The 23,482-nt window shown below is 44.6% G+C and overlaps 1 pseudogene; it reads left to right on the top strand.

The window, feature by feature from the left end:
- The first annotated feature begins 865 nt into the window (after positions 1-865).
- On the top strand, positions 866-9,681 carry LOC134378898 (ribosyldihydronicotinamide dehydrogenase [quinone]-like; annotated as a pseudogene).
- Positions 9,682-23,482: the final 13,801 nt, after the last annotated feature.

The raw sequence follows: 23,482 nt of genomic DNA, 5'->3' as shown, positions 1-23,482 counted from the left end.
TCCTAAGGGGACATTTTCTACTTTACTGTTACATGTGGGCCACACACAGATGACCTTGGCTGCCCTTTCTCTTTTTTCCATTATACCAGCCTCACGGTCTTTTTTTCTACTAGCTTCTATTTACATGCCATTATATATAAATGGATTAAAGGGTCTACGAAGGACATGACCAAAACTGTAAGTAAACCTAATATCATTCAGGTTTTCTCTTGTCTATTTGAGTTTGACGTTTCTAAGGTCTTGGCCAGAGCTCTCTAACCAGCTAAGCTAACTGGCCAGCCCCTCATTTGGACTTATTTGAGGGAGTTTTTCCTCCTTTTAATTGGTCAATTTAATATCATACATAAGTCACATTAACACTAATCAACCCAGATAACCTAAAGGGAGAAAAAAATTTTGTGGCTAACACCTGAGTTCTATATAGGAAAATGCTTGGGTGCAAATACAACCAAAGACTCATTGGCTTACTTTTCTTTGTACAATTTGTTTTAAGAATTGAAATAACTTCGTGACTAGTTCAACATTAAAATCTGAGTTGGCTTTTAGTACTCTATATTAGAAGAAAGTGGCTTTTTAAAATATCTTCATCTACAGAATAATTTTCTTAATCCAAGCTCCATATGTGTGGGTTTGTCATATATTCATTTATTCAACAGATAATTAGGTGCCTACTATGTGCCAAGAACATTTTTAGGAATTGTGAATATAGCAGTAAACACACAGATTTAAAAATATCTCTCTCCTCCCGAATACCTGCATTAAGGTGGAGGAGGGGTAAAATAGAAATAAACAAATCAGTAGAATATATAGTCCATCAGATTGATGGTAAATGCTCTGGAGAAAAATAAAGCAGTGAAAGGGGGATATGGAGTGCAGTTATAATCTGCAAGACCTGGCCCTTCCTGGAGTCCTCTTGTCATCAGCATCCCCGCCGAGAGACGGGCTCCCGGTAGCCCCCCGTCCCCGTGGGACCATGTTTTGTTTTCGTGTCAAGTCTCGGTGGGCCTGGAGGAGATAGAGGCAGCACTGTGGCAGAGCCAAGCTGCCAGGAGCTGACGCCTGCCCGCATGGGTCAGCACGCAAGGTCAATTCCAGCGGCTTTGTCTTTTCATGTTTAGCAGACAGGGCTAGAACTTCTCATGGGGTAACCAAATCAGATCAGGCTTTTAAAGGATTCAGAAGTGCTGGTTCCCAGGAGACATTATTTAGCCCATTGCATTTTTGTCAATTAGAAAACACAAGTAATGATGAGCTGGGATGTAAGCGCACCAAAAATATTTCTTCTTTTAAAACTGCCATTCATGTAAAAGGTTGGTATGTGTTGGCTACAACTGCTGTGAGCACCAAAACGTGTCATTTTCATCTCAGTCTTCGCTGAGTTTTGACAAGCGGGACTTGTCCCTCAAGAGGGGCCGCTCCTTCTCCTGCTCTAGGTAAGAAGGTGCTCATCGTCTACGCGCACCACGAGGCCAAGTCTTTCAACGGCTCCTTGAAGAACGTGGCCGTGGAGGAGCTGAGCAGGCAGGGCTTTGCCGTCACCTGTGTGTCGGATTTGTACGCCGTGGACTTTGAGCCCAGGGCCACAAGGAGAGATGTCACTGGTGAGTCGTGGCACGATCGCTCTGCCGTGTGAACTTTCCTCTGTGTTTGTCAACTAAAAACATGCCTGGGAAGCTCATCGTTGCTGGCGATGTGCATGTCTCAGGATGTCTCAGGTCAGAAGCGTGGAGGCGCGGTCTGTGCGGCCCAGGCGGCCGGTGCTGCCAGCGCCCTCGGCCTTCCGGAGACGCGCGCGCTGCAGGGGCACTTTTGAGGGGCACTCGAGGGCGCTCTGCGTCCCCTTCACGGGAGCGGGGCGTGCGCGCGGCCTCCTCTTCTGCTGTGGAAGAGCACTCGCTGTGCGGCGATGTCGTCGTTCTGAGTCCCTGCTCAAGGGCGCGTTAGGCTGGCTCTGAGCAGTGGTGGTGACGACCCCTACCCCAGGGAACCCGGCCGCCGGCGTTCCCTCCCACGCAGTGCCCCGGAAGTGGAAGTGCCTATCGGTCGAGGGCCGCGCGTTTCCCTTTCTGGAGTCCCCGGGTGCCCCAAGCCTTTCCCGATTCGCGCGGCACCAGCGGCAGTGCACGTGCTCGCTGCGCGGGGTCTCCGGTGCTGCCAGCGCAGTGACAGCCGCCGGTGTGCCAGGAAGCCCCTCCCTGCACGGCCTCCGTGTCCTTCCGTCGGTTCTTGAGGTTTGGCGCCTTCACGTGTTCCGCTTCTGTCTGTCGCTACTGACGGTTTCCTTCCCGTGAACTGTCCGTTCCTGCCTCGTTCGTGTTCTCTTAGTTCGTCGGTCTTGGACGTTTTGGTTTTCGTGGAGCGTCTATGTACTAAAAACTCAGCCTGTGGGGCGGGGTGGGGTGTGAATCGCAGATACGTTTTACCCGATTTTGTTGTCAATTTGACGTTGCTTCTGCTGTTTTGTTCCGCACAGGATTCTGCCTCCTTTTACTGAGTTGAGTTTCCATCAGTCGATTGCTCTATGACGGCTGGGGTCTGTGTCTTACTTCTGTAAACTCGGATATTTTTCTTAAAAACAAAGTGTTGTCATTTCTTTGAGTATTTGACAGGTTCCACTCTTTAAATTTAAATATTTTAACTATTTTGCATTTATTTTGATGTATGTTGTGAGATATGGGTCTCTTTTTTTGCCAAGTTCCTGCCCAGTTATCTTCTCGCCATTGAAGGTTTGCTCCAGTTTGCCCCTGATTGAAACTGCCACTTTCCTTGTGACCTAAATTCCCGTGTGTTTGATTCTGTTGTACTCTTTCTATTCCGTTTTTCGCCCGTCTACTCATGACACACAGCACGGTACCACATCGTTATGATTGTTTAGGGAAATAACATAATTTAATATCTCATAGAGATAGGTCACCTTCAGTTCCCTTATTTTTCTCTGTTTTCTATTTCTTTATCTTTTCCGTTAAATCATCTGAATTAGCTTTCCACATTCAAAAAGAAATCCCATTAAACTTAAGATGAACTTAGGAAGAATTGGTCTTTCGTAATACCGGCTCTTTCTGTGCACGGGAACGGTGTGACTTCCGTTTGTTCTAGTCTTGTACAACTCCCCGCGTCTATTTAGGAGGTTCTTCACGCACATCTTCTGTAATTCTTCTTATGGGTGCAGTTTCTCTGTGTGACAGGGATTATTCTCTGTGTGGGCCTGTATGTGTGTTTTTGTGGTGACTGGAATACTTTTCAGTGAATCCTCCGGGGCTTGCCAGATATGCAGTCAGATCATCTGCACGTAATGATCACTCACCGCCTCTTCTCTAGAACTTAATGTCTCTGCTTTCCTCTTGGTTGTGATTGTGCTGACTACGTTTCCAGGTACAGTGTTCAGTATCGGTGGTGACAGCCAACATCCTTGTCTTTCTTCCCTTTTGCTCGATCAATCCACTATTTTCTCTTAATGAGCAGAAGAATAGACACTAGAAAAATGGAGATCACTGGGATAAGGAGCCACTGGCTTTTAAGTGAATAAAGTAACACGATCTTAATGTAAAAAATATTTTTAAATGTGGAGGAACACAGGGTGAAAAGTACAAGCCCCTTTCCACGTATACTCCAGTCCCACACCACACCCCAGAGGCAAGCACACTCAACCTTTTGGTGCAGGTCACTGTAGATCTTGTTCTACATATCGGTAAAAGTTCATGTCCCTTTGCAGTTTGAAATGCTGTAGATATGGATGTAAAGGGCCCAAGGGGTCAGGATTCTACATAGTGCAGTGGCCATAACCCCATCTGATAAGCTCCCTGCTGCAACACAGCCTCTAGCGTGCAAAGCTACCCACTTAGGGTTCCTAGTAAAGGCAGGATTGTACACGTAGAAGCACTCAGTGTGCACTTATTGAGTGAAAGTCACATGCAGGTAGGTTAAAAGAGGAAGCAAGAAACTCTCAAATGTTTAATGATGAGTGTATTGACAGACAGCTGTCCCAGCTCTCACTGTGGCTCTTCTCCAAATGGCCTGGGCTTTGCTCTCCTCCATGACCCACTGTGGCCTAGTGGGTCACACCTACCTCTGTCTCCAGGACCCAGAGGGCATGTAACAAGTCACCCAGCCTCTCAAGTCCTGGTTTCCTCTGTGGTTACGGGGAGCTGCAGGGATGTCATCGGTTGCTATTCTGATAAAAGAGGGGATGTGTGGAGCGCACCGCTGCTAGGTAGGAAGCGCTCAACCAGTGGCCCTGCCAGGCATTCTCTCTTTCCAAAGCCTGGCCGCAGTGTCACAGAGACTGTCTGTGACTCGCTTTGAGGAGTCAGAGACAGGTATACACAGCGCTTGCGGAATGGTTGGGCCGGGCCACGCACCCTCACCCATGAGTGAGAAGCCTCTTTTTTCCCCAGGGCCTCTCTCCAATCCTGAGGTCTTCAATTATGGGGTGGAAGCCTGTGAAGCCTACAAGAAGAGGGCTCTGACCAGCAACATCGTTGCCGAGCAGGAAGAGGTTCAGGAAGCTGATCTAGTGACATTTCAGGTGCGGTTTTCCTCTGACATTCAAAAGATTCCTCCTGTGTACAAACTCATCCCAACACTGAGTGTTCCCCTACAAGTGGTATCAGTGATTTTTGCACATTTGCACAGTGTGTGGGTAGGTGTGGTAACCTAATTTCTAAACTTAGTTACCACACTGTTAACTGCTTGCAGCATTAGTTGAAACACTTTACCTAGTAGGGAAAGAGGTCAATGTACCCAATATTGCTTATGCAAAATCCTGACCCCCCAGAACAGAGGAATGAAGGTATTTTCCATGAGCCCAGTGGTGCAAGAAACCCGTTCCTCCGTTCTCCTGCGGGCCCACCCCCAGACTTGCTGGGTTGCTTGAGAACCAGATTTGTCTACACAAGCGTTCGTCAGGGAATTCAAGCCCAAATGACTCCTGCCTTAAACATTCTGATAATTTGGAGAAAACCTGCGGTTCCACCCTCCCACTGGTTGCTTCCCCACCAGCCCCTCCCCTGTGTTGTTCACAGATTGTCGCAGGGCGGTGCTGTCCTTGCAGAAAGAACTGGCCCCTTAATAGGGCCTCTAGGAGGACTAGGTCCCTCAGGCCAAGGCCTCTCTCCTCCATCACCAGGCAGGTGTCGTCGGGGCTGTGACTGTAAGCCCGGCCAGTGTCTGGGTTGATGGAAATCCAAGTCGAGCAAGAAAGGGGAATTTATGATATCCATGTGCTCTGGTCGCTTGGGTCTGCTGGGCCCCAGGACAGGCCTTTAGCTGGGCTCCAGAGACAGTGCCCCGTGCCAAGCAGCCTGCTCTCCCCCTGCTCCTCTGCTGCTCCCTGCACCTCAGCTCTGGTGTCTCCCCGCACCCGAGGTTGCATTCCCTCGACCCGGAATTTCCAAGCAAGGGGCCTGACTGGTCTTGACTGTCTCTTTTCCTCCCCGCTTAAGGGCGGGAGTGGGTGGGAGAAGGAGACCACCATTCTCACAGTATGTGCCGAGCCCACCCTGTGGGTGCAAGGAGTTGTTGGGGGGCCTGTGATCACTTCCCAGACAGAATGACACGTGCAGAATGGGTGGTCCCCAAGCCCCTCACAGCCTCACAGCACTGGCAGCAGGAAGGAACGCTGCCCCCTTCCCAGGCTTCTCTGTACACCCCTTCCTGGCACCAGCCCTTTCTGTATGGAGCAACCTTGAGCTGCTCATCTGGTCAAAGTGCAGGACGTTCTTTCATTCTGTTGTACCTGGGTGGACTCCTGGTGCTCGAGACCTGGTTACCGTCGGGGTATCATCATGCCGGGACGATGGGCCTCTGTCATGACTGTCCCCAGAAACCTGGGGCATGTGGTCCCAACGGAACCCTGTTCAGCCTCTTGCCCTGCTCTTCCTGACCCCCTGGGCTCAGCCGACCTAGCGGAGCCCACCCCTCCTTTCTGTCACCTCCTCCTATCGTGTGACTGGGTGGCTAATGTAAGCCGAGGCCTGTTCTTTCTGTACCGGTCTTTCCTTTTATCCGCCTCATTTTACGTCTTTTCTTCCCTGACTTCTCTCCTTTCCTGACACTTTGTCCAGAGGGTCTGCACTGTAAGCTTCTTTCTTTTGTTCAGCACTAAGAAAAGCTGCATTCAGCACTACCATTACCAACATTATCAGAGCCCACCCGTCACTGAGCATTAATTCTCTTCTGGGTATTGCGCGTTTACTGTGCTGTGTGTTACCGAATCCTTGCCACGATGCTGTGAGCTAGGAACGATTTATTAGTAGCCCTATGGGACGAATCTGGAAAAGGAAGCACAGGGTACTGGCAGCGTCACCCAGCAGTAGCTTCTGGAGCTTGGGTTTCATTGCCAGTTCCTGAGTTTGATTTGTGCTGAATGCCCACGAAGCGTGGGCTTCCTCCTTTGGTAGTGGATGCTCACCTGTGTTTTTTTCCCTTCACAGGCGATGTCTGGAGGTCACGTTCGGGCTCCTACGGGAACCAGGGTGGACTCGCAGAGATCTTGCTGCTGGCATGGAATCCGAGCAGGCAGCTTTAGTTTGTGTGAAAATCCACAGCTGCCCCGCACCTAACTCGTTGGGACTCCCAGATGCTAACAACTCACACGCGTGCATGTGAAGGGGCGAACTCTCTCCAAACCTTTCCTCTTGTCCCCTCGAGTAGCTCAGTCACAGAGACTGCTACCCCACAGCAGGGTCCAGCAGAGCTTCTCACCCCCTCCCTGTCTACATCTGGTCACTGGAGCAGCATCAGGGCTGTCACTGGGGGACACAGAGCCACCCGTAACAGCGACCGGGACCACTGTCAACTCCGCCCTGGCCGTGCCCCCCTTGTCCATGCCGCCACGTTAGAGCTTACCATTTGTGTCTCCCTCACCTGCACAGCCTCCTGGGAAGAGAAGGACAGCGGGATTCCTTCTGAGGCACCGGGTTGCTGACACGTGCGCTCTGGGCATGGGTCTCAGCGTGCGCCTCTCCCCGGTGTTCCATCCCCAGTTCCCGCTGTACTGGTTCAGCGTGCTGGCCATCCTGACGGGCTGGATGGACAGAGTGCTGTGCCAGGGCTTTGCTTTCGATGTTCCCTGCTTCTACGACTCCGGTTTTCTCCAGGTATGTGCTCTGGGTGGAGGATCGCCAGAGATGTTGGCAGAGGAAGGGCCCGTCTATCAGTCATAGTTGTAGTTTGCGAGTGTTGATTGAGCACCTACTGCGTGCAAAGCACCGTATGCTGTACATGGATGAGAAGAGCATCATTTCTGGAGTCATGCAGATTTCGTCTACTGGGGACCGCAGGCACATCTGCAGCTAATTACGTGCCTGGAAGAGAAGGGACTGGGGCTGGGTGTTGGGGGAGGGTGGACGTGGGCCACTCGGCTGTCAGCCCTGGCTCCAGCCCTGGCCTGGCACGAGCTCACCCAATGCGCATCATGCGCCGACCTTGTGGAACAAGGTAATAGGACCCCTGCATTGCAGGGTGACAAGTCCTTGGAACCTGGAAGGTGCACAGTACGTGGTAGCTAGGAATTCTTACTAAAATTCCTACTGAAAGAAATGATGTTTTAAATTCTCAAAGTCCCGGGAAACAGCATATCTGAGGAAAACTGACCGTGTAACCAGATCTATCCTGGACCACGATGATGCCACCATGTACTGAGCACTCTGTGTGTGGGTCCCTGCCTGACTCCCTTCAGTCCTGTGCCACAGCCATGTCCGGTCACACACGGCAGCATCACCTAAACCTGGTTCCCTCCAGGAATCTGGGCATGTTAGAGTTTCTCCGATCACTTCTTCCATTTGCTCCGATTGTCCCGTCCCCACTTTCAGTCGCGATGTCCCTGTCACCTGTGGATGGGCTTGCCAGGGTTGGACGTGTTATGCTAGTCCATCCTGGAGGGAGCTGACCCCAGACTTTCCTCCTGGCCATGATAAACCTTTGTGCGGGGTCACAGCAGCATTTGTGTCCTCTCCCAGAGGCCACACGTACTCGTGCTTTCTCCCCTGCAGGGTAAATTAGCCCTGCTCTTGGACGACCAGCGGCCCGGCCAAGATGTACACGAAAAGGGGGTGTCAGTGGAGACTTTCGGTAATTCCTGTGTCCGCTCCAGGTAAGCAGCTTCCAGAGGCCGCTGCACGTACACGCGTGTCTGCTCGCTCTCCCTGCACACTCACACACTGGTGAACGCTGGCACGTCCGTGCATACTCACTACGCGCACACTCACAAAAGTACACATTATAGCAAAAGATGAGACGGTATGAAAAACAAAGTCAGTCTCCTTAATCCCTGCCTCAAGAATAGTCACTTTTAACAATTTGATTTATTTCCTTATGGCTCATATGTATTGTATTCTTACATACATAATTTTTATTATTAGGTTCATTATGTTTATTATTATTTTATATGAATGGCACACCTTAGTCTCCCTTATGCACGAGGGACGCGTGCCAAGACCCCAGAGGATGCCTGAAGCCACAGATAGTACCGAGCCCACATGTTTCTGTTCATGTCTTCCACCCACAAATTTAATGTTTTTCAACTTAACTGTGTGCTTATCACGCACTGTGGCCACGGCTTTTGCAGTTTGAGGTGCAACAGCAAAACCAGCCAAATTTCTTTCTCCTTCCTACAATTTCTCTGATAGAAGATTCATTCATACTGTAGATCTTAGCAACCTCAGTACACAGTTTCTTTTCTTAAGTCAAGAATGTTCCCCTTTGCACTTCAAGGAAGCACTCTCCTGCCTCTCCGTGGCATGTGCAAGTTGCCAGCATCACCGCTCTGTGCTTTGCAGCATGATTGACCACAGTGAGGGCTACTTACTTGAACACAAGCATTTTTTGTAGCCACGGTTCATCTGACACTGAGCCGGCTGCTAAGTGACTCAGAGGTGTGGGCGCGGCATGCCGCATGCAGACAAGGGGGTGATTCACAGGCCTGAGGCGCAAGATTTCATCTCACTGCTCAGAGCGGCACACAATTTAAACCTTCTGAATCATTTATTACTGGAATTGTTTGTTTAATATTGCTGTGGGGAACTGAAACTGCAGGCTCGATCCCGCCGATTAGAGGGGACTAGTGCATCATAAACAGGCTGCTTACAATTAAAAGTTGTCATCGTTTTTCCTTTAACAAATATCATGAACAACTTTCCACAGGGGCACATAATAGCTAGAATAACCTCATTCTAGAATAACCCGTAGCATAAATGTCCCATCATTTGCCTAACCAAGCGAAACTGTAACGTTTAGTGTCTGAATCCAGAGTGATGCTCACGGATGGATCTCAATCATAAGGATAGGATTTGGAAATTCCAGGTGCCCCAAGTTCTTCCCCTCACTTCGGAGGCCCCACATGCCAAGGTTATGGGGAAGTCCAGTTTTCCATTCTCGTAGCAGTAAAGGAGTTTTATAATCACATGAAGGTTCCTTTCACACCACTTCCCCCCATCAATCATGTGACTGACTGGTACGTAGCAGGTGTGGTTTCTAACCAGTTCTTTTCTGTCCCTGTGGCTTTTGCATGGCGCCCTGCACTTCTGTGGATTTCAAATCCTTGCCCCTCAGATCAGCTTTGCTCCTGAGATTGTGTCAGAAGAAGAGAGAAAAGGGACGGTGGCTTCGTGGGCCCAGAGGCTGCGGTGCATCTCGAAGGAGGAGCCCATCCCCTGCACACCCCCATGGTACTTTGGGCACTGACACTGGGCCACATGTACATCACGTGAGCAGCACACTGGGTGGCCCATCTGTACAAAGGGACGATGGTGAAATTACAACAGAGCAGGCTGGATGCATTTAGTGAGTGTCTTCAGAGTTTGATACAGCCAGATTAAATGTTTCAGTAATCAGCTGGTTGTGTTGAATTCTCTTCTGACTGATCACTATTCACCTAGGTTTCTTTTCTTCAATATTTGTCTAATGTCTTTCCATCTCCCTGTATTCAGCCTTCATTGTGTTATTTTATTGTCACGCGCCACACATACATACATGCACGTGCACATGCCTAAATGCATGTACATGCACCACATACCTACACATGCTCACACAGTCACGTGCAATAAACATATAGATACACACACGATACACACACCCATCTGCTCAGGCCACTCTTGAGGCTTATTAATTCTTCAGAGATTTCTGGCTGTTCCTGGGAAAGGCACAGGATCCTTGAGCTGGCCTGCGAGGTAAAGCATGTGGCCTCTGCTCCAGCACTGCCGGCTCCCTTGTCTCCTCTGTGTTCAAGCCCTGGCCTTCCTGACTTCTTCCTGCTCCTGCCAAGGACCCACAGCTGTCTGTCTGGGTGCAGAGCCACAACCAACGCTGTCCTCCGGCCTGAATGCTGGCCCAGCTCCTCAGTGCCTGCCCCATGCCCCCCGTTCAACCTTTGCACACCACCTTCCAAGTCACTTGACTGCGGAAGCCCCCACGACCCTGTGGACTGAGTTGGACCCTGTCCTGTGCTCCGTTCTTCTGTTTGTTGAAACATCCCAGTGGAATTTTATTTGTAGAAGGAATGCATGTGGACATCCTGGTTGTAGACATTTCAAACACCAGGTGATCTGTGAACAGCTCTTTCTGCACTGGACTGACTGTGGGCTCCATGAAAGCCGAGGCAGGGCGGTCTCGTCCCCAGAGGGCATCAGTGTGGGGGGCGCCCGTCCCAGGAAGTGCTCCCCAAATACTCCTGGATGGTGAGGGCTGCAGCCTCCCTGCCTCCTGCTTTGTCCCCAGCCACAAAGTTGGGCTATCAGCAAGACCGTCGCATCACTGTGCCTGGGCATGGGTTTCTGTGAGCACCAGGAGGAAAGACAGTGTGGATGTCCCACCAGCGGGACCTTTGCAGGGTTTCCTATTGCACTCTCCCTGGCTGCTCTCCAGCGCCTGTACTTGCAGAAACCAGCCTGGCTCTCCATTGGGACTGGGCGTTCTGGAGGCCAGGCGACCCCCTGCTCTTCACGGATGACCCAAGGAAGTATTCAGCAGCATAAACCCTCCTCCGTCAGCCCCGTCCTGGATCCTGGTGGGTTGCTGGACCCAGATGCTGGGCAATAGAATCCTCCATCCTCCCTCATCAACTCTGAAGTGTCGGGGTGGGAGGCTGGCTTGTCTAAGCAGCTAGAAGGGTGTCGCCCCTTCCCCTGAGGGCCAGAGGATGGGACGTTCACAGGTAAGACTTTGCCCTACAGGTTTCTGAGGTCCGATGCCCTGAGAGTCCGTGGCGTCAGCCTCAGATGCCGAGGATGTTAACTGCCTCCCAAGCAAAATTGTTAGCAACTTGAGGGCTGGCACCTTGCTTCGCCCTCATGGTCCCATAGCACCTGGCCCCCTGCCACACCGACTGCTGGTATTACACACCTTATTGCTGAAAAACCTAAAACAAAAATAAGTTGGCGTGGGCAGGCGGTGGGAGTTACTGTTAACAAAAGAGTGGAAATGACCACAGCCCTGTCGGGTGCATAAGGTGGCAGAAGCATTTCTCACAGGAGCACAGGGCTTTGTGGCTCTGGAAAGGTCTCATGATTGTGCACAGTTAGGCCCCAGGGCCTCACTGGGTGGAGGTTGGCAAAAAAGAGGAAAAAGACTCAAGTTGCTCAATGTGAGGGAGTGTCAGGAAATTTGGAGACATTCTGGCAGCTGGAGATTGCGGTCGGTGCCCTGTACCCAGGACAGAGAGAGAGAGAGAGAAGCCTCAAGAGAAAAGAACGTGTCCCAGAACATGATGACAAGATGGGGTGTGGAAAAAAGTAGCATCTGAGCGCTTCCTGGTGGGGATGCGGTGGGAACCTCGGGAGCCCGGTCTCATCCCAGACAGTCCTCCATCTGTGCTCAGGCTAATTTGTTTTGCCCTTGAAGGAGAGTGTTACTCCAGACAGGACCAGCAGGCCTGAGACCACTGGGGTACACCAGCACGGGCACCTTTCCTGGGACTGGTTTGGGCGGCTCAGGACTGCTGAGCAAAATGTGGCTGCTGCCAACACAGCTGCACCTTGGCTGGTCAGTTCCACTTCCAGAAATGGCATCTAGGGAAATACAGAGAACCTGAAAGTAATTCACTACCTGAAAGGTTTTGTTTTGTAGCAATGCTGGTTATAAGAGTGAGAAAAAATGGCTAACGTACGTTGGATGCTTAATATGTGCCAGAGGCTGACAAATTCTTACATGTATCATCAGCTCATTTAATCCTCATGACAGCTCTGTGAGCGAGTCCGATTGCTGCTCTCACTCACCGATGAGGAAAGAGGCAAAGTTCGGTTAAGAGCCTTGCCCAAGGTTCATAGTTGTGGAGGGCGGATGTGGGGGTTGAGCCAGAGTGGCTAGTTCCTTTCTGGAGGCTTCCAGGATGACCAGGATCAGGTAATGAGTAGTCCATCCTGGCCATCCACTGAGCCGTTGAGTGGCAGGTGCTGTGTACAGTCATTTCAGTCTGTCGCAACACCCTGGTTTTCTTTTGGGAGTCATACCCTTTTTCCAAGTCATGTGGTTTTTGTAGGGGGTGCCTGAGAGGGCTGACCAGTCACAGCATTCCATGGCCTGGCAGTAACCCAGGCCAGTCAGTGATGTGATACTCAGGGACTCATTGGCTCCGATGGGAAAAGGAAGCCTTCCTTGCTTCTGGAACTGGAACTGTGACACTGTGAGTTGGTCAGGGGTCGTGACACAGCATTGGCCTGCAAAGCAAGCCCACACTAAAGAAAGCTAATCACAGCTGTGTAGAGACAACTTCTGGTGACCTCCTTTGAACACCTGGGTCCATTCTTAGTTGAAGCTAGAGTTTTATTCTTCAGCTCTCTGGTCACGTGAGGCAATATACTGCCTTTTTGCTTAAATAGTTTGAGTTGGGTTCGGCTTGAGTAACAACATTTGACTGGGGTTCTCCCTGATGTGTGGCAGAGCTGAAACCAAAGCCAAGGCAACCTTTTCCAGAGCTTGTGTTTTGAACCTCTCAGACTAAGGAGCCCTGTTGGGGGATTTGGGCAGCACTGAACAAAAGCCACTTTTAGGAAATAACCCTCAGGAGTCTACATGGATGTTCACAGTGAGAAGAGAGAAATCTGAGCTGGGGTCCCTGCCTCAGCATGGGCCTCATATTTTGTGGAACAGATTCTTTTGCCAACCATCTGGTGGAGATTGAAAACACTGCTGAGACCTTCATCTCCTGCTCTGTGGCAAAATGAGGTTCTGATAAGCCTCACAGCAAAACTTCTAGATGCCAGAAAAATCACGACAAATGAATCTTCAAATGCATTGCTGAGATCATAAGGAACTAAGCGAAACATCCAAGCCTGTGCCCCAGCTCCTCACCCCACAACAGCAGAAGAGCTGGCTGCTGACAGTGGAATGGTAAAAACGTGTGGGACTTGAGGCTGCCTTGGGATCACATACTGATACCAGTGAACTACGAACAGGGAGCGAGAGAGTAGACGTGGGGTCTGTGCCATTTGGGCAGCTGAATCAAGACCCTGCATTAAGGGTTTCCACCGTGGTGAAAACATGGGTCGAAAAATACATCTGTCCTTGAAGGGTGACGGCCTGTAACCTATCTATCTCATTCTCTGCTCTGAGTAGAAAAAACATCTCTCATGTACTATAGGATCGTGGATTAGAATTTATTATACCCACCGCTACAAAGTTGGGAGGAAACCTAAAGGAATTCCATGGCTTGAAATGATAGCAAACTCAGTAGAGGAAAAAGTATGCATAAATTCTCTGTGGAGATAAACATTATCTCATGCTTGTCAGGATTTCCCCTGATTAAGATCAGACTAATATAAACCCTCCAAATTTACCAAACACATGAGAAAACAAAACATGATTGAGAATAAGCAAAACACCAAGCAATAGATGTAGTCACCTATAAGCTTCAAATACTGCCATTATAAGGCACATAACGTAAAATAACCAGGCTTAAAATGTTTTAAAAAATAAAGACATTCAAAAGTGACCAGACAGATTTAAAAAATAACTGAATAGAACTTCTAGAGTTAAAATATATAAACATTTGAATTAAAGATTCAGCAAATAGGCTAAACAGTAGATTAGACAGAAATGAAGAGAGAATTAGTAGAATGAAATACAGAGCTAAACACATAAGAAATGACATAGGATGAAAGTTAGATTAACAGGCATGGAGAATAGAGTAAAAAGACCTATTGTATTTTTAATTGTATTTCTAGAATGAGAAAATGGGTGAGCACCATATTTCAAAAAAGCCAAGAGCTGGGAATTTCCTAGGATTTATAAAAGATACTAGTACTCAGACTTAGTCAGTGCCACATATCTCAAACAGGATTGATAAAACAAAACCAACATCCAAACATAGCATGGTGTCACTGTCCAACACAAACAAAAAATGGATAGAACAGATAGATCCCCTGTAAATGAACAATTTAACCAACAGCAGATTTCTCTGTACCAGCAGTGGAAGCTAGAAGACATTGGAATAGTAGCACCAGCATGTTACAAAAAAGGTAACTGTAGTTCTAGACCTATTTCAATTATGAGTAAAAAAAAAACATTTTACAAAATAAAATAATACAGCTTACTATGAACAGACATTACTAAATCTTACCTGATTTCCTAAATATTTCAAATAACGTATCAGATTTTGCACAGAAAACTAAAATTTGTAATGCAAATTTTTTTCTTTTTAATATATTAATATTGTGCAATAATGAAATGTTTACATTTTTAATTTAAACTTCAGCGATGAATCAGGATGGTTTCTGCACTTCAGAGCTTTGAGGTGCGAGTTCCCATCTGCTCTGAGGTCATCCATAGGGTGAGGTCGGTGTTAAAACTCCACAAAAACACAGATGTCGGGTACCACGCACCAGGGCTGCCCAGTGTTATTCCTCAGTCAATATTACTTTCTTCTGCCTGCCCTAAGATGGAAGAAGCGCTGCATTTCTAGATTACAGTGTTATTTATGAGACTTTTTGCTGAGTAAGGAAGAATTTAGAATGTCAAGGACATGGCAATAAGCTTTTTCTTAAAGAGACCAACGCAGAAATCATATTAACATTTGTCTTTATTTTGATGACTTTAAAAGCACCCTCGAAAATAAGATAAAATAAAAATAAATAAAGCACCCTCAATTTGTAGTACTCAATCAGACCCTCTTTCTCTCTCCCCCTCCCTCCGTAGGACTGGCTGCCACTTTCTCTGGGTCATCTGAGGCGTGTTTCTGATATATAAAAATCTGCAGACATTTGGAAGCCAGTTCTCCAAAACTGTGACTCCACAGGTCTTTCCAGCTGCCTTTGCTACATTTTTTTCCTTTAGTTGTAAGATGGGAAAAGCTCTAGAACTGGAATCCTGCCCTTGGAAACGTTCTCTCAGACCCTGTTTAGAAGTTACCTCTCCCTGGGGTGGTGGCCTATGTAAACCGGCCCAGGCCTTGCCCTTTCTCTCATTGGTGTATTCTGCAGAACTGAAGTTCTTAATTTTCATTTGGCTCAATATCAGAGAAAAAAGTCTGAATGCCGAGAACTAAATCTAACAAAAGGTCTGTGTATGTGTGTGTCCTAGGAAATCACTCTACAAACTCATGAAGATATACTCTTATCTTCTAAACGCTTTATTGTTTTGCCTTCACAATTAAGGCTACAGTCCATCTGGTATTAATTTCTTTTTTTGTCTTTTTCGTGACCAGTAAGGGGATCGCAACCCTTGGCTTGGTGTCGCCCACACCGCGCTCAGCCAGTGAGCTCCCCAGCCATTCTTTTTTTTTTTTTTTTGTCGTTTTCGTGACCGGCACTCAGTCAGTGAGTGCACCGGTCATTCCTACATAGGATCCGAACCCGCGGCGGGAGCGTCGCCGTGCTCCCAGTGCAGCACTCTACCGAGTGCGCCACGGGCTCGGCCCCCCAGCCATTCCTATATAAGATCCGAACCCACGGCGGGAGCATCGCTGCACTCCCAGCGCCGCACTCTCTCCAGTGCGCCACGGGGTCGGCCCATCTGGTATTAATTTTTGCATAAGTTATAAGGCATCAACTTTAGTGTTTTTCTATATGGGTTCCCAAATGTCCAGAACAATTTATTGAAAATTTTATTTCATCCTCAACTCTGAAATGCTGCATTTGAAATAAATAAGATGACCATATGATTTATTATCCAAAATTGTTAAATTTTGAGAGTCAAGGAGGGCATTGCTAGTAATTGCATTAGGACAAGAGGCATAAACCGGCTGTTTTAGGCAAATTGGATGATGGTTGTACTCGCCATAAAGCAGGGTTCATATCGTGGGGGACTATTCTAGGTTCTCTGTTGTGATCTATTTCTGACCATCCTTGCACCAAAACTGCTGTGTCTTATTTGTGCGGCTTTAGAATGCGTCTTGGTTCAATTAAATATGCCCTCTCACCTGGTTCTTCTCACAGACTGTCTTGGATATTCTTGGCCTTTTCCATAGTTATATAACTATTAGAACCACTTGTCATATGCCACCAAAAAGAAGACAAAACAAAACAGTTGTGGTTTTGACTGGGATTGCATTGCTTCTGTAGATCACTTGGCATATTAAAATATTAAATCATGACCATGGTATAGCTCTCTGTTTATTCAGATCTTCTTTATTTTTTTCAGTAATGTTTACAGTTTTGTGTATAGAGTCCTGAACATCTTTTGTTGGACTTATTTCTAGGCACTAGAACATTTTTTAAACTTATTATAAAAGGTATTTAAGTTTTTTTAAACTTGATTTTATGTAGAAATACAAATTAAGTTTATAAATTGAACTTGTAACCATTAACCCTACTTAACTCACTTAAATTGTAATAATTTAGATTTTCTATGAAAATAATCTGGAATATTGTGAGGTTTGTTCCACCTTTCAAATTAACATATTTTTTATTAATTTCATCTTGAGTTACTGTATCAGCTAGGACCTTCATTAAATTATTGAATGAATAGGACAACATACATCTTTGTCTTGTTATCAAAGTGCAGAACAATTTCCTCTGATTTATTTTTATTTTTATTTTTTTGTTTCATTTTGAGGGCATGTTATTGGGTGCACGTAAATTTAGAATTGTTATACAGTATTTTCCTAGTGAGCTGACTCTTTTTATTGTTATGAGGTGTCTTCCTTTATCTTTAGAATAGGAAAAGCTACTTTGGCTAATATTAATATACCTACACGTGCTTTTATGGTTCGTGTTGGCATGGTATATCCTTTTCTGTTGTTTTCCTTTTAACCTCTCTCTGTTCTCATGTTTTAGATATATTTCATATGAGTACCATGTGGTAGTTTTTCAATCGAGACTGACCATCTTTTCCTTTTAATTGGAACACTTAGTCAATTTACATTTAAAGTAATTACTTAAATATATGGAGTTTAGTATGTCGTATTAGTCCATTCCTGTTGCTTATAACAAAATACCTGTAACTGGGCAATTTGTAAGGAAACAAAATTTATTGCTTTCAGTTTTGGAGGCTTGAAATTCCAGAGTCCAGGGGACACATCTGGTGTGGGTCTTCTTTGGTGGTGATGCAGGGTATCAAATGGCGGGAATGACAGATCAGAGAGAGCTCCTCCGGAGGTCTCCTTTTTAATCCCTCAGAACCACGCCCGTGAGCACCATTAAACCATCAAATAGATTAATCCATTCACTAGGCATAGTCCTCAAGTCAGCTGCTCAAGGCCCACCTTTCAATTACCATACTAAGACTTCTTACCCTCCCTAGAGTCACAGTGGGGGCCAAGCCTCAGTGAGTTTGAGGGACATCCAGTCCATTGCCACCATCTTGCTATTTTTATGTATCTTTTTCTCTGCTTTCTTCCCTTCTTTTGGATTGATTGTATATTCTTTGTTATTCTTTTCTTCTCTTTGGTTTAGTTTAGAAGTTATAAATCTTTTTCTAATCTTTTAGCAGTTACCATAGACATTACAATATTCACCCCTGACTTATCAAAATCTAATGTGATTGTGATTATTCTTTATTTTCTTCTCAGACAACGCAAGGACCTTAGAACTTTTAACTCCATTCCCCTCCCCAGATTCTGTTATCATTTATTTTAATTCTGCGTATGTTTGAAACTCTGTAGACATTATTACTGTTTTCTATGGTCACTATTCATTTAAATTTACCACATTTACAAATTTTTCTTGCTCTTTATTTTTTTCTTACAGCTGTGATATTCCTTGTGCATAAAGAATGTGCATTAATGCTGGCTGGTAAGCTCGGTTTGGTTAGAATGCAGCCTTAAAACACCAAGGTCACAGGTTTAGATCCCTGTACTGGGCAACTGCCAAAGAAAAAAGGTACAAAGAATATCCTTTAGGATTTGTTTTAAAGGAAGTCTACTGATGGTGAACTCCCTTAGTTTTTGTTTATCCAAAAATATCTTGAACTATTTTTCTGGGGCATGAGAAAATTCTAGGTTGGCAGGGTTTTGTTTGGTTTGTTTTATTTGTTTTTGTTTTGATTGGGACTTGTTTGTTTTTTACAGGAAATTGAAAGAATACTTCTGTGGCCTATGGCTCTCGTAGTTTCTGTTGGTATGTGTGTTATCATTATGACTACTGCTCCTTTGAGGGTGCTGAGTCTTTTTCTTTGGTTGCTTTTATCTGCTTTCTTTTATGATTCTTGCTTTGTGTTGCTTTGCCCCCCACAGATTTGTCACCCCTCTTCCCCTGGGTGATGGAGATGCAAAGGATTACTCAAAGCCTTCTGAGCAGTGAGATACCCCAAAGTGGTTAATCTTCCCGGGACCCTCCATCGAGTGAGAGGTATCCCTTCCTTGGGAAATTAACCCTGAATTGGGATTCTCTTCCTGCATTTATTCTCCAGACCAGGAAGTTACAGGAAGAGAACATAGGTGGGGTTATAACTTAACAATATAGGCTGGTAACTTTCAGTGAAACAAGCCAGATGACATTCCAGTAAGGCAATTAAGTGATCTTACAGCAATTTCTCAGTATCTTTACATAACAATCAGTAACTAGTCTGTCCTTGAGCCAGCAACCTTGCTGTGCCACAAATCTTTATCTTACAACAGAGACTTTGTAGCCTGAGGAAAATTTCTTGTCCTCCGCAAGGTCAATATTTAAACTGCTAGGCTTTGGAAAACCAAGCCCTGTGAAGTACATATGCTTTATAGTATATTCCACATCTCCCCCCGTTTTATTTATTTAAAAGAAAAAGCAAAAGCTATAGATCAGGTTGGCACAGTTAAGACAAAAAGCATTTTGTTAAAGCAAAGTTAGTATCCTTTAGCATGGCAAGTCCTTTTAATTTACTTCAGGTGAGGACTGATGATGTCATTGTCTCTCAGGGCGGCTGCAGCAGCATCACTCCAGGTGCTGTGAATTGGCTGTAATTAGCAATTGTTGAAAGTCTGGAAAGGGATTCTGCTCGATAAAATAGTTGATTCTGAGTCCAGAGAGTTTGTTAATGTTAAAGCTGTCCAGGACATTACTGCTTTCAGAGTGTCTAGTCTTTTGTAAAATTTATGATCAATTACAAGTCTTTTGTTTAAGAACAGGATGTCTCATCCAAGTTACAAACACCCTCTTTAAGGCCAGGAAAATTTAGAGAACTGCTTTTGTAGAGAAGAGTTTATTTCCCCCTTTATGATCAAGGCATACCTCATAAAAGCACTGATGATCAATACCTTGATTGGAAAGGCTTTACTTTTCTTTGTACAAATCTCTTGGTGTTGGGAAGGCTCTTTCCCAGGTGGTGATTGAAAGAAGCATCTCGGCTCACTTTCTTTCAGTGATCTGTCCCACATCGGGGGGGAAAGATGAACAGAAGAATAAAGCAGCAGTTTAGGCCAAATTACAGCAAACATGAGAGATCAGCAACTTGGAAGAGAGACATGCTGTCTTATATCCAAAGTTCTAAATTATATCCTGTTATAAAGAGAGAGTTAATTTTCATTGAACTTATAAAAATAGCCGCATTGCCATAATAATCATAAGGATACTTAAAGTTATTAAATTTGGGGGGGATCAAATAGGGAGAAAACAAATACTTTTACTTCTGTTTTAACTGACATTTTACCAAACTGTTGTTAGTTATAGATAGCTTAAGAGAGACAGAGAGTTTTCTTATATTTGGAAAACATTAGGAGAACCAGCAGTGTTTTAGCAGCACCGCACTCTCCTGAGCGAGCCACAGGCCGGCCCCTCCAGCAGTGTTTTAAAATAAGGAAATTGTAAAAACCCATAATTCTTTTAAATTAATTTACCAATTAACCTTTGCGTTTTGACCTTAGTTCACAATTTCACAAACCTAGAAATTTGGAGCACATTAGAATTTTGGAACTTTAGTTTAAAGCTAGGAACTCAAAGTTTGTCAGGAAACTGTATCTATCAGAGTTTTTTCATGAAATACTTGAAGACATAACATTTTAAAATTATAATTAAACCAAGGTTATGACTGGTAGCATTTATATTAAGACACAGATATTTAAGAACTTTACAAGATTTTGGAACACATTTACATAACACCTCCAGTACTGACAATGCTTTACCATATAGTGTAATTTATTAAATAAGCCAATTAGTTTTGATACATTTTTTATATATGCTTTGAGAAACTCCAGTGACCTTGGAATTCCTCAAAGTTAAAGTTAAAATGTTGACCTTTCAGAATTTGGTTTTGGAAAGTTTTGGTAAATAACAGAAGGCTTAAAACATTTAGTTGAATAAAATCACAAATTACTACAAAAATAAAACCAAAGTGACAAAGGGTTTTAAAGGCAGAGAGCACAAGAAATTATCATGAAGTAAGTTTTTTAAACCAGTTATCTAAAAAAAAGAAAACCTTTTACAATTTTGTATTAAGAGCAGTCTAGTGAAAAGACCTCTAGTAATCCTGTTTGATTAGTAAACCCAGGCAATAATGTGTGCTGATAAGAACATTTTTATCCATTCAGGTTAGTAAATAGGCATCTATTTATCAGAGCAAATTATACAAAGCCCAGTTTGAGTTTTAGCTATATTTACCAAATACTCATTTATGGTTTCCCAGCCAAAAACTTGGTGTATTAGATCTAGACCCTTATCAGTTAATGCTAACTAGGGCCTATGTGATATTTGGCATAGGTTTCTTTTCACTAGCCATTTCAGGTCCCAGGTTTCCACACGGCATTTAGAGCCAAGTGGAATCCAGAGATGCAGAGGGCAGTATTCACTATCTATGTCTAAAAGATATTGTTTCTCCCAGCATGGCCAGGAGGCAGAGCAGAGATAACAAGGACACATATTGACCTAGAGACAAATTTAGGTAAAAGGTTTGAATCAAATTTTGAAAATATGTTTATCAAAACATTAGAAGATTTAAGTCACATGAATTTGAAAAGTATACTTATTTATTTAATGAGTGTGCATTAATTATAAGCCAATTTGGTACCATGCAGTCACACAAACACATATAGACATGAACATGTAGACATAACATACAGCTTACACACACATATATGCAGACATAAACAACAAGAACAAACAAGTATCTTATAGATTTTGTTCAAGATGTACTAAAAAGCTCACTAGTAAAAAGGACAGTCAGGTTTAGATTGTGTTCTTTTCAAAAAGACTTATTGGTGAGCTCACCTTGCCTTAAAGAAAGCAAGATAACAAATTTACATTGTAAAGCAAAGTATGAAAGCCTTTTCAAGATGTCTTCCTTTAAGAAAATAGCATAGAATTCTACCATAGGATTTTGTGAAGAAATACACAGATGAGACTAGAAGAGAATTTAGAAGTCTGTTTAAGATAACCAAGTGGATGCTAGAAACTTTGAGACCATCTAGTTAAACAGGTAGATCTTAGTCTAGTTTTTGTTTCTCAACCAGCTTACTGAGCACAAGAACTGAGCCAACAATCAGAGATGAAACCATTTGACTCTTGAGGTTTTAAGAGAAAAGCAGTAGACCCAAAAGGTGTCTGGTTGGTGCCATGCTGCTTTTCTTCATAAAACTTCACAGTCTTCAGAGAAAAAGTAGCACATGCAGTTAAGAAAAGAACCACTGCTTTTAAGAGAGGAGAAGCATTGTGCAGATAAGAAAGAAAAACATGCTCAAGCAATACCAACACTAAAGAAATATTAACTTCTTTTACTTTAGATTGTCCAATTTAAAGTTTTCTCAGTCACTGGTAAAGATTAAGTTTTATCCTTTTTGGTGACATAAACATGTCTTAGTTTTTTGTTAAGGTCTTGGATAGGTCTCAGAGCAACTTGACATAGATTCCTACTTGTTAGCTGGGAAGCCTTAATGAGACCCATTGCGTAATTAAGCAGTGACGAATTTGTTCCCAAATTATTATGTTAAGGCTCCCTTCCTTGAGGTATCAAGGACATCATTGTTTAATATCCACTAACAGTTTTACAAGCTGCCATTCAGTTACTTACAGCCTGCTGTTTTAATGAGACATTGGAGTTGTAATGTATTTCAGTCTCCCCTTTTGTTAATGAATTATCCATATTTTAAAAGTAAAGAGAAGAAAAGAATATCTCCAGGGTTGAAAAGACTTAACTTTGACCTGCCGCAGGCGTGCAATAGCTAATCGAAAGCCACCTGTGATTCCCTTACTGGGATGTGTTTCCCTTGTTAAGGACTCCCTTGCCGGGATGAATTGGACATCCTATTCATCTCCAATGCTCGGCAGGTCAGTCTCTGATCTGTGGAGAATGTCCTCACATGGGGAACCATTTTGTTGCTTTGCCCCCCATGGATTTGCTTGAGTGTTCCCAAGGGAAGTTAACCACTTCAGGGCTTCTCACTGCTCAGAAGAGATGGGCTTTGAGTAATCCTTTGTGTCTCCATCACCCAGGGAAAGAGGGGTGACAAATCCGTGGGAGGCAAAGCAACACAAAGCAACATACGGTCTTCTCTTAGTATTTGGACTTCTGCAGTTTCAGTAAGATGTGTCTAGAGAAGGATTTCTTTGTATTTTCCTGCTTGGGGTCTAAGTATTGTTTCTAGACTCTGTGAACCAATGTCTTTCATCGCTTTTAAAATAAACATTTTGAATGTTAGCTCTTTAAATATTATTCTGTTCCACACTGTGTCTTCTCTTCTGCTAAACACCTTCTTATTGACTCCTTTGAGTCTCTTGTCTTCCCTTTTTTATTTTCTAGCCTCTTTCCTTTTTGGGTTTTATTTGTTGTTTGTTTTTCTGGAAGAAATAAAAATTAGATAGCTAATTATTGAATTATTTTAAAGGATAATTTCTTCAGACTTTAAAATTTACAGATTCTCTTCTCAGCGATCTAATTTTCTATTAAATTTTATCTATTGAGTTCTTCGCTTAATATTGTATTTTCACTTTTAGAATATCTATTTCATTTTTATTTAAATATGTAGTGTCTGTTGGCTAATATACCCTCCGCCAGAAAAGTAAAATGGTGTTAAACACCAAGATACACAAAACAGCACTTGAGAAAGTTTCCTGGAAAACCCCCACCCAGAAAAATCCCCTAGCTGCCCCATCACCTTCTGTGTGTGCAATTTTTGCCTATGAGAAAGTCCCAGCTCAGCTTAAACCCC

The sequence above is a fragment of the Cynocephalus volans genome, chromosome 5 (assembly GCF_027409185.1).
Source record: "Cynocephalus volans isolate mCynVol1 chromosome 5, mCynVol1.pri, whole genome shotgun sequence".
Taxonomy (NCBI): domain Eukaryota; kingdom Metazoa; phylum Chordata; class Mammalia; order Dermoptera; family Cynocephalidae; genus Cynocephalus; species Cynocephalus volans.
Note: the sequence above shows the minus strand (reverse complement) of the source record. Positions and strands in the feature narration are given on the sequence as shown.